The sequence below is a fragment of the Puntigrus tetrazona genome, unplaced genomic scaffold (genome assembly GCF_018831695.1).
Source record: "Puntigrus tetrazona isolate hp1 unplaced genomic scaffold, ASM1883169v1 S000000001, whole genome shotgun sequence".
Lineage (NCBI taxonomy): Eukaryota > Metazoa > Chordata > Actinopteri > Cypriniformes > Cyprinidae > Puntigrus > Puntigrus tetrazona.
In genome coordinates this window covers 551,366-559,807 of record NW_025047681.1, presented here as the reverse complement: position 1 = coordinate 559,807, position 8,442 = coordinate 551,366, and the positions used below count along the sequence as shown (strand labels likewise).

Genomic DNA, 8,442 nt, shown 5'->3' with positions numbered 1-8,442 from the left:
GCCGAGGAGTCATTTTGTGAAGAAATGAATGCGTCTTGTTCCTCTCTGGGATGGCATTATAATGCGTAATTTAGTTGCAGAAAGCAAGACTGAAATAGCGCATTTAGATAACAATGTGGAGAGACAGTAGGAGTTTTTAGACAAACATCTATACCTTGAATTTGATGTAATCGGCTATTAATAAACAGAAATTTGATTATGCTCTCTTCAACTCATAAAACTGAGCTCACTGCTCCGAGTGTGACTTGTGACCTTTTCTGTTCTCATCAGCCCTCTCTCTTGCACTTCTCCTCCTATCAACTTCAATTATGTCCATTATTAGGACTGTTCTGTTGTTGTTTTTATGCCTCATGTGCTCTGTGTGTGCCCTAGTTGATTGTCTCATTGCATTCAGGTGTATCTTTAAATAAGTAATTTCCTCAAGCGTCTTATATAAGTTCTTGTTTGTGCTTTGTCAAATCGTCCAGTCTCGTCTATGTTCCTGTTTGCCTGTCTCCCTTCCATTGTGGATCATTAAAGACTATTTAAAGAGTATATTCCTCATCGTGTGCGCCTTCACACAACCACACCATGACACAGAAACAGTTATATGACTGACAGACTGCAACGGTTTGAGTTAAAAATCTTTGTTTGTAGTCTACTGAAGAAACAAAGTCATTTACATCTTGGATGCCCTGGAAGTAAGCAGATAAACGTCAAATTTTCATTTTTTGGTGTGAACTATCCCTTTAAGCAGTTAATTTCTGCAAGTGATATAGACAGCAGGCGTCAATAAGGAAGTTTCTTTACCTGTTAATGAGTAACAGATCAGTTGTTAATGTTAAGCTCAGCTTATAAGTACATTATGACAACACTGAGTCTGTAGAAGGAGGATGCTGTAGAAGAGCAAGACAATCAAAGCAAGTATTTTAAAAGATGGTGAAGTGTAAAACAAACTGCCTCGAAAAGCCTCTGTCTCTGGCCTTTGAAAAGCTCGGCCGTTTTGTTGGTAGAAATCCATGTGTGTTTGTGTTATTATCTTTACATGCAGCTACTGTCCTCGGAGCTGGTTTTATCTTCCTTCAGGAGAGGGAGGCAAATGATATTGAAGACCAGTTCACACCTGTCAATGGACCTGCTAAGCTGGAGAGGCAATTGTGCTGGAGAATTTCCCACAGTCTGGAGAGTTTTCTCAGTTACGGCTTGCGACAGAAGGCACTTACGCTTCTTTGATAATCACAGGCTTGAACGGAACAAACATATTAACTGAAGAAGCTTTTAAAGACATTTTAGAGTTAGACAGACAAGTAAAAAATATAATAACAGGAAACAATTTGAAAACCTCTGTGCCAGAACAAATGGATTCTGTATGTCAAATGCAATTTTAGACACTATAAATTACAATGCTTCTGAAATTACTTCTTCAACCATTACATATCCGATGAATAATGGCATGTTTTTGGGCACAAGTGTCGGTGGTGTGAAGCTAAAACCGAATAGCTCAGTACTGGACAGTGCCAAAGCGGTCCGGCTTTTTTATTTCCTAGATGAGGAGATGACAAAGGAAAACTCAGACTGGCTTGATGGCTTTATAGAGTTCTTCTCAAACTACACAGACCAGACAAAGGTAAGTCAGAAATTGTGAATAATATCTACTTGAATACAGATGCCTAACAACCACTGGGTGTGTAAAAGTACCTCATATGACGTATCCCAGAACTGTAACTTAACCACCAAAAGTCTTTTGAGATAATGAACCCAACACATGTACACTTGATTTCATGTCTAGTCATAATTTGCTGGAATTACTTAACTAGTGTCCTTTAACACAACCCTCACAAATTAGGAATACTTAAAGTCCATTAAGTATACTTAAGTAAGATTCAAGTATATTGTAACTATTCTTTATGTAGTATGTATACTTGTACATGTACTATTTCAGTATTAATTCAGTAGTAATTTTAGTTTATAAAAAATTTAAGTGTAAATTTTGAGTAAACACAGAAAAACAACACATTTACATATACAGTAACTGAAATGTAAGTAAATAGTGTTTTCTGTTGAATTTCCCAGGTCAGTGTCTCTTACTTTACATCAGTATCGAGACAGAATGAGTTCGAGACCAATTCAGACTCTGTGATCCCCTGTTCTCCATTACGTATTTTCTGGCCATCACCATCTCCATTCTGTCTTGTATGAGGTATCACAAGGCATTACAAACAAAATGTCTGCTAAAGCCGAGCCAAATTAATCAAATAAGCTCATCTATCGTGTCTCTCTTTCGACAGGTTGGATTGTGTCAGGACAAAGGTGTGGATGGCTGGTTTTGGTGTTGTCTCTGCTGGTATGGCCGTCTTGGCCAGCTTTGGACTGCTCCTTTTCTGCGGATGCCGTTTGCCATGACCGTGGCCTCAGCCCCCTTTTTGATTCTCGGTAAACTTCATTCATTTAATCACCTAGCAGAAGTCTCTCGGCTGATGTTCACAGTTTCTGCTTTCCCAGGTGTTGGTGTTGATGACATGTTCATTATGATTTCCTGCTGGCAGAAGACCGAAGTTGATAAAAACGTTGAGTTCCGCTTAGCAGAAACGTATAAGGAGGCTGGCGTGTCCATCACGATCACCACGCTGACGGACGTGTTGGCTTTCTACATCGGACTGCTGACGCCTTCCGCTCGGTGCAGTCCTTCTGCATGTACACCAGCACAGCTCTTCTCTTCTGCTACATCTTCAACATCACCTTCTTGGCGCGTGTCTCGCACTGAATGGAAGGAGAGAGAAAGGCAACAGACACTGGCTGACCTGTATGAAACTCCCAGAAACCAGTGGTCATAGCAAAGGTTATTGTTGCGCTGGAGGCGCATACGATAAAATTACACGCATGAAGGAATATGCCATGCCAGTGGATTCCTTCTTTAAAAACTATTACAGCCCTTTTCTAACAAACGTGTGGGTTAAGATGCTGGTGTGTCTGATTTACGCTGGGTATTTGGCAGTCAGTATCTATGGATGCTTCCAAATGTAGGAAGGTCTAGATTTGAAAAACCTTGCAGCAGATGGTTCATATGTGGGTGATTACTATGACAAAGAAGATGAATTCTTCTCTGATTTTGGTCCTAATGTCATGTTAGTAATAAAGAACGAGCATTTTCAGTACTGGAGCCCAGCTGCTCGTGAAAGTCTCGACGTGTGTTTGGAAAATTTTCAAAATCTGACAATGGCAGGTTCAGGCATTCCGCCTATTTCTTGGCTTCATGCATACATGCTGTCTGGGACGAACGCCGGTTTTGATTTAGACGATGAAAACCAATTCAAAGAAAAATTAGGTCCATTTCTTATTCAGTCTGGTTTTAGCCAAGATGTTAATTTCACCAACAACCAAATTCACGCATCACGCGCGTGTTCGTTCAAACCGTGAACATCAGCACAGCCATCGATGAGAAAAACCTGCTGAATGCATTTAGAAAACTGCAGAAAAATGCAGGAGTTGAAAATACCTGTCGATCTGATTGTGTACCACCCCGCATTCATCTATTTCGACCAATATGCCGTCATCATCAGTAATACGGTCCAAAATGTGGTGGTTGCCACATGTGCCATGTTAGTCATTTCGCTCCTGCTGATCCCGAACCCTCTGCTCTCTCTGGGTGACGTTTGCCATCGCATGATCGGTCATTGTGGGCGTTGCTGGTTTCATGGCATTGTGGGATGTCAGTTTAGACTCTGTGTCTATGATTAATCTTGTTATCTGTATCGGGTTTTCTGTGGACTTTTCTGCTCACATATCCTATGCTTTTGTGTCGAGTGAAAAATCCTCAGCAAACGAGAAAGCCACGGATGCCATCCATAAACTGGGCTATCCGATTGTTCAGGGTGCAGTGTCCACTATAGCAGGTGTGGTGGTGCTCGTGGCTGCTAAAAGCTACATCTTCAGGACCTTCTTCAAAATTATGTTCTTGGTCATTCTTTTTGGGCCATCCATGGCATTGTGTTCTTACCTGTGTTCCTGACCTTCCTCGATACTTGTAAGAGTCGCGTAAAAAATAAACAAAATTTCCCAGAGAACAGTGACAGTGAGTGGAAAGTTAAAGCAGTCATGAGTCCCACCAGGCAACAGATGAACGTATGGCGTGTTGATCCAGACTGTTTCTGAAATTATCAATCACACAGTTATTATTAATTAAGAAGGTAATTTCTAAATACACTATTCTGCTCTGGTTTCCCTCACAATCTACATGTAAATTTGAGACTTAAGTGTGTGTGTGTGTGTGTGTGTTTTCAGCCTTTGGTGGACTGGCCATCCATCCGTTTTTCAGCCTATAGACACTAGGGCACTAGAACTAGGGGCAACCCCACATGGGACACACACTCTACAAATTGGATAAATTTACTTTTTCTTTTTGGGCTTAGCTCTATATGGCTCTGAATTGGAAGTCATTCTGATATTTTCATATGTATACATTGTATATAACATGTTTTTGTGTTTATTCTACTTTAATCAAGATTTGTTTTTTCATTACATTCATCAATATGATTTTCAACGAGTTATTTAATGTGCGCATTTTTGCATTTTAACAGCTTTGTATTTATAATCCAGTTACATATGAGTACATTTGATAAAAGCACATTATTGTGTTTTTTATTCTTCTCTTTTTTGTTCTTATTACTCTCAGTGAGTGATGTATGACAGAATAAACAGCTCTGCTGCTCTGGATGACATTATGATAGACGTGAGCAAAGACTGTTTCCCAAGGTGTCTTCAGGACTCAATTTCTTTCAAAAAATAAAAATACATGACATGAATGAATATGTCTAGGCAAAATCAAATGAATACACCAATACATTTTTTTCTAACAAACTCAGAGAAGTGTAATAATGGGAGTAGTAATTGGCCAGATTTTAATAATAAAACATAGAATATTTTAAATATTTATCTCCCTATTCATTTTTTTATGTCTCCCAAAATGCATAAATCAAGCATTACTTGTTAGTTCTGGCAGGTCAGGTGACTCAAGCTTGCATCAGCTGATTGCATCACAACTATAGAAACACAACATTTTATATAATCGATCTTTCCAGTATTAATCAGCAGCTTTTCCACTTGCTCAGGATCAAATTCCATCTCTGTGGCAATGCATTCAATCATGAATGTTTTGTGACAGAGGTTTGAGTTCCTACCAGATTCAAGTTCATGAACTTAACATAGACTGTTTGCCTGTTTGCCTGATCTCCTGCATCAACAACATCTTTACACAAGATCTGCTTTCTTCGCTGGGAGAAGCAAGATATTAAGGAGCTGTAAAGCATCCACGTAACATCTTAACCCTTCATTTCATATTCATTTCTGGATATTCATTTCTGGCATGCTGTTGCTTTAGGCTTATTGTGTTCCCAGCCAGCACTTTACATCGACGTTTAAATATGGTTGAAATAAGGTCTGTTGTTGTTTCAACATTGAAACATCGATGATACGTCGTTTAATGCTGAACGGAAAATCAGCTTAAATGTCCAATTAAGATCATTATTGTTTATTTATTAAATGGCATTTTGCAATATTTTGATCATGACACCTAATCTAAAAAGTATTTAGCAAATATCGTGAGTTGGGATCTTCAATACTTCATCCTTTCTCCTCAACACTCATCTGCTATATCGACAGCTTTATTGAGATGAATCCAATATTTCATAGCAGTCTCCCCTGGAACAGGTCATGTACCATAAAAATCAGCTAAGCATAGATTTTCATAAGAAGAAGATATGATTACTCCATTTTCCATATCAAGGCGGACTTCAATTCAATTCAATTTGTATTTATTTGTATAGCTTTTTACAATGGCTATTGTTCCAAAGCAGCTTCACAAAAGCAAATTATTACAAGACAAAAGCAAATCGTTCCACAGACATAAGCAAGTCACCACACAACAGGATGCGTTACAAAACAGCTGGATGAATTACAATGTAGAAAGTCCAAGATAGATTTAGTCCAGACAGAAGGTTGAGTTTTCCTCAACGTCATCGCAGGAAGGTCATCTCTCACTGGGTCCACTGGAGAGGCTCGGTAACTAGATGCCTCGGGATGTACATCCCGAGGTGGAGACAAAAGGATAATTAGAGTAGCGGCCATTCATACTATTGGGAATCACGATGTACTGTAGCATAGGTTTCTGTTAATCTTTACGAGTATGCTTTGCTAAAAGATATGTCTTTAGCCTAGACTTAAACTGAGAGAGTGTGTCTGATCCCCTAACATTAGCAGGAAGGTTATTCCAAAGTTTAGGTGCCAAATGTGAAAACGCTCACCACCTTTAGTAGACTTTGCTATACGAGGAACTACCAGGAGCCCTGAGGTTTGAGATCTTAGAGAGCGTGACGGGTTGTAGCGAGACAGAAGGCTGGTCAGATAAATGGGGCTAAACCATTTAGAGCCTTGTAGGTCAGTAACAGTACTTTGTAATCAATCCGAAATGAACAGGCAGCCAGTGCAGGGAGGATAAAACTGGGGTTATGTGATCATATTTCCTTTGTCCTGGTAAGAACTCGAGCGGCTGCGTTCTGCACTAACTGAAGCTTGTTTATTGAAGATGCTGGACAACCAGCGAGCAGCGCCATTACAGTAATCCAGTCTAGATGTCATGAATGCATGAACTAGCTTTTCTGCATCTGAGAGAGAGAGCATGTGTCTGAGTTTAGCAATATTTCTAAGATGAAAGTAGGCAGATTTTGTAACATGAGTTATATGGTGTTCGAAGGACAGGTTGCTGTCCAATATCACACCCAAGTCTTTAACTGTCGGAGTAACGTTTATATCACATCCATCTAATTGTAGTTTGAGCTCAGAAATTTGCTGCAAACATGAATTTGGTCCGATAAGGAGCACCTCTGTTTTATTAGAGTTTAATAGAAGAAAATTTCTAGTCATCCAGTCTTTTATGTCTTTAACACACTCTGTTAATTTAGACATTTCTGATAACTTATCAGGCTTAGATGAAATGTATAGCTGTGTGTCATCTGCATAACAGTGGAAATTAACCCTGTGCTTTCTAATAATGTTCCCCAGGGGCAGCATGTATATAGAGAACAGTAAGGGGCCTAGAACTGATCCTTGAGGCACACCACACTTTACAGGCATTGTAGTAGAGCGGTCTCCGTTTATATCTACAAATTGATAACGGTCTGATAGGTATGATTTAAACCACTTTAAAGCCTGTCCCTGTACACCAGCGGTGTTTAAACGCTCCAGGAGAATATTATGATCTATAGTGTCAAATGCAGCAGTGAGATCCAATAAAACGAGTAGCGAGACGCAGCCTCGGTCGGAGGATAAGAGCAGGTCATTAGTGATTTTAACTAATGCGGTTTCTGTGCTATGGTGCGGTCTAAAACCTGACTGAAACTCCTCATAGACATCATTCATCTGTAAGAAGGAGCATAGCTGCGCTGACACAACTTTTTCTAATATTTTTTATATAAATGGGAGATTTGATATCGGTCTGTAATTAGATAGTTCATTAGGATCAAGTTGTGGTTTTTTGATCATAGGCTTAATAATTGCTAATTTGAATGGGTTGGGTACGTGACCTAACGATAGGGAGGAGTTAATAATATTTAGAAGAGGTTCACCAGCTGCTGGTAATATATCTTTCAGAAATTTAGTTGGAATAGGATCTAATACACATGTGGCAGATTTAGACTTAGTGATTAGTTTATTGAACTCTTCCTGTCCTATGGTTGCAAAACACTGTAACTGAATTTGCTGGGTACTGAGTGAGGCTGGACTATAGGACAAAGTTAAGGGTTGATTTTCTGTTATTTTAAGTCTGATATTATCTATTTTATTAGTGAAGAATTGTATGAAGTCATTGCTACTTAACTGAGAGGGTGTGCAGCGTTCTGTTGCTGACCGATCATTTGTTAATCTAGCCACTGTGCTAAATAAAAATCTCGGATTGTTTTGGTTGCTTTCAATGAGTTTACGGAGGTGCTCGCTCTGGCTGCTTTTAGTGACTGTCTGTAAGTGCACATAATGTCCTTGTAGGCAATTCTAAAAACCTCTAGCTTAGTCTTTCTCCACTTACGTTCTAGTGAACGAGTAGCTGTTTTTAGAGAGTGTGTATGACTATTGTACCATGGTACACTTTTATTCTCTCTAATCTGTTTTAACTTGATGGGAGCGACAGTATCTAATGTGCGAGTGAAGATACTGCACATACTGCTGGTCATTTGCTCAAGATCAACTGCTTTCTCAGGTTTGGTGGAGCAGGTCGGATAGATCTGGTAGGTTATTTGTGAATTTATCTACAGTGGTTGGGATAATGGTTCTACCCAGTTGGTAACGAGGTGCGGCTCGGTTAATCTCACTTACAGAAAGTTTATAGGATATGAGGAAATGATCAGTGATATCGTCACTTAGAGGTAAGATATCTAGGTCTAAAACATCGATGCCATGCGAAATAATTAAATCTAA

The 8,442-nt window shown here is 39.3% G+C and overlaps 1 pseudogene; it reads left to right on the top strand.

Moving 5' to 3' along the window:
- The first annotated feature begins 915 nt into the window (after positions 1-915).
- Positions 916-4,335, top strand: LOC122331494 (annotated as a pseudogene).
- The last annotated feature ends 4,107 nt before the right edge of the window (positions 4,336-8,442 follow it).